We start from the raw sequence: 4,012 nt of genomic DNA, 5'->3' as shown, positions 1-4,012 counted from the left end.
AGACGTTCACACGTGTCATGTTATTATTGGACATTTTTATTAAATTGGTTAATAATTTATTTTTTAATAAACCAGAACAAAATTGGTTTATAGTAGCCACAATAATAAACTCAATTGTCTGCATTATAATTATTAGACCCGGTTTGATCCGATCGAATTATACAATCTAAACCGAATATCTTTAAATTTTTTTTATAAAAAAATAAATATATTCTTAATTTTTTATTTTACAGATATTTAAATTTTTTAAAATTTAAAAATATAATTAAATTCCTAAAAAGTTAGAATTTATTGTTATTATTATAAAAAATTGATTTTATTATAATTTATTAAAAAATTAAAAAATAATCCATTTATTAATACGTTCAATAATAATGTGACCCGTAAATATCTTTAAAAAAGACGTATTTTTACGAGAGCATTCCCTATTAATTAATACTATATACAAATAGAGTAATTAGTAATTACAAAAGTAAAAAACATGGCAACACGGAGCGTAAGTTCACATTATAAGAATTGACCCATGTTTGAAGTTGCTTGAAAATGCATACATCCTCAATTAAACATATATAAAGCTAATTACTGAAAAATAAATTAAAGAAGCGTATATAATTAAGGTAGAGATGAATGAATGATAGGGTTAGATTGATTCAGTCTCACTCTCAAAGAACAAAAATAATCTCCTATGCTTTATTTGTACTATTCTCTTGCCAAAGCTAACTTAGCCCTCTCTCTATGTTGATTACCTCACAAATAAGCAAGCATGACTTTAGATAATACGGTGGGATCAAGGTTCTGAAAACTAAAGCGATTATTAAATTATTAGAGTTAGAAATTTAAAAATTAAATGGAGATTTAATTTAAAATTGAATTAAATATAATAAAATGATATATTTATGCATAGAATATATATTCAAAAAAAATTTTATTTTAGTATTTTAATAGATTTGATCGATTAATCGATTAACCAATTTTATATTTGATTTTTTTAATTCTTTGATAATTCTATTATAACCAATTTTTTATCTAGATTGAATTAATTTAGTGGTCGATTTTTGGTTAACTTAGTTATATCGATTAATTTAATCCAATTTTTAGAACCGTAATCGAAACCACGAACAATCATATATATTTCCTTAGCAAATTAATTAAACCAAGGAAACAATAGTGCAATCACCAGCGTACGTAACACTCTGTATCTATCAAAGAAATGGAATTATATATTCATGTGAGATAATAAGATATATAGATTTAAACTTATTATTAATTCTATATAAATCAAGTTTCATTTGTGTTGATCCAAAATATTTTCGATACAAATAAGATAAATCAAAATAAGTTGTATGATCTTTTTAAGAAGGTATAAATTCGAGATAAAGATTGAAAGTAATCGGCTTTATTTTTTAGATCTCGATTGAGATGCTAATCGGAAAAAAGTCAAATTGAGTAAGAGTCTCGATTCGAAGATTTAGGAGGAGTTTTTGAAAGAGCCCTTCGAATATTGATGGAAGCAGGAAAGTTTATGACTTTTATCACACGAGGAAAATATTGGAAATATCTACAATCACACAGTACAATGGAAATTGTAAAACCCGGTTAATTAACGGCTAATTAACTCATAAATGAGAATTTATTCTAGAAAGCCTAAAATGTGATTTTTATGGCTTAATATGATAGAGGAGATTGAGACGAGAATTTCGGTACCAATTTTATAAAATTCGGACTAAGATTGGACCGAACGGGCCAAACCGGGCCAACCGGACCCAAAGTGGGCCCTTGGCCCAACTAAACTAAACCAAAACCCTAGTTTTCAGCACTCTCTCTCCTCACAACACTCAAAAACACGCTGAAAGTTAGAGAGAATGGGGGAAGAACACTCTCTCAAACTTCTATCTCTCACTTGATCTTCAAACCACCATAACTTTTGATCTAGAGCTCCGATTGCCGCTCCGTTTGCGGTCACGCATTCACCGCGGAGAGCTCTACAAAACTCATACAATCAATCTTGAGGTAAGCCATGTTTTAATCTTCGAAATTCCAGCCTTATTTTCGAGTTTCATGAGCAAAAATATTGAGATTTTGGGCTCTTTGATGTTATAGGACCTAACTCTCTTGAAGGAGAAGGTTAATCTTGTCTCCTTGGACCTTGGGTGTGGTAAGATTCTCAACCCTAGTATAATTTGTGGTTTTATGATGTTTGGATTTTGAGATGTTGTATATGGATGTGATGATTGTGGCCTAGGTTGTGTATATATGAATATTGGAGCTTGATTAGTGATATTGAAAAGCTTGAAAAGAGTTTGGTGGTGAAAAATCTGTTCTTGGAGGTGTTGAGGCCTTGAGAGCTTGAGGAAAAGTGGTTTGAAAGTGCTCCGGTTGGGCTTGGGAAATCGGCTAAGGTATGGTCTCGGTTTCCCGTATCTAATATGTAATGTGGTAGGAAATACTTAGGCTAGAGGTCCTAAGATAGGCATTGAATTGTTGGTATTGTTGAATGGTTGATATATATGATGCGGTCATATATGTGATGATGATTATTGATGCCTTGATGGTATGATGTATGAGAAAAATGCATGTTGTGATGTATGCTTGATGATTGGTTATGGTTGAATTGTGGATTGAACCATGTGGATGGTGAGTATGATATTGATTGTGTATAATGATGATTTATTGGGATTGGTGTTGTTGAAAATTGGCATGAGGAAGAGTATATGATATGTCAATGTGTTTGAGTTTGAGCTACTTGGGTGAAGTGGGTTAAAATGATGGGATAGTGATTTTGGTGAATTGTGGTAAAGTGTCAATGTGTGAGTTGAGGAGGCTTGATGTTGAATTTGATATATTTTGATTGATTTCAAAGAAAAGGGATGTCCGTCGGAAGATTGGGGGAATCTGTGAATTCTGCAGCTTTTAACTTAGAAAATTTTTAGCAGAATGACCCCTCGTGCGTAGGCGCACTTGGCGCGTACGCACCGTTTGTTCAGAAAACGCCATCCATGCGTGCGCGTGATGTGCGCGGGTGCACCGATGTGCTGCACCCAATGCTCAGCCATTTTCCAGAGAGTTGTGCCAGAACTGTGCCAGTTTTGTGCCTGGGGCACGAGAGCACCCACGCGTACGCGTGGTTGACGCGTGCGCGTCGATTGGCTGATTTTCAATCCACGCGTTAGCGTGCATGACGCATACGCATCGATGAGTTTTGTGGCCATCCATGCGTGCGCGTGGAGTGCGCGTACGCGTGGCCCTGTTTTCATCCCAAAGTTGATTTTTTAGTTTTAAAAGCCAAATCTCATACTTCTAAGCCTCCGATCTCACCACTTATGTCTTAAATCATTATGATATGCCTAGCAATGGGAAGAGGGCTAGTGAATATGGTAACTTGCGAGTGAAGCAAGGAAAAAATGAATGATCAATGAGGATCAAGATGATTATGTGAGATGCGGAGGATGGCGGTGGAAGTGCTTGTTATGCCATGGGCCGAAGGGCCGTAATTGTTAATGAAATGGCTGGTTATGGATTTAACCGTGAGCCGGATGGCTAGATTATTGCCGTGTTACGGCGGAGCCATGATTATGGCTAGTATAAATGCATATATGCTGTTGAATAAATTGTGAATGTTGCACTTCCACTGTTGGAGATGAGAGTTTCCCTGGGAGGAAGCAGTGGCTAGCCACCACGTGCTCCAGGTTGAGACTCGAAGCTCTTTTGACCCTATGTCATAAGTGTGGCCGGGCACTGTGAAAGACCCGGATGAGCTCGCCCCCGCAAATATTCACCAGTGAAGGTGATGGATATAGATCATGATTATGATCAAGCTTATGATGAGTATAACTCGAGTTGGGGATGCGTGACTAGTAGCGAGTCCAATGGTTAGCTACCAGGACTTGTCGGGTTGGCTCTATAACCGATAGGTGATATCATCAGCCACCAGGGATAGGCATTCATCATACGCATACTATATGAATTGTTTGAGATTGCCTATTTAACTGCATATTACTTGCTAATTGTCTAA

This window comes from Arachis duranensis, chromosome 8 (genome assembly GCF_000817695.3).
Source record: "Arachis duranensis cultivar V14167 chromosome 8, aradu.V14167.gnm2.J7QH, whole genome shotgun sequence".
NCBI lineage: Eukaryota > Viridiplantae > Streptophyta > Magnoliopsida > Fabales > Fabaceae > Arachis > Arachis duranensis.
The sequence above is the reverse complement of the archived record's forward strand: the minus strand, read 5'-3'. Positions refer to the sequence as shown.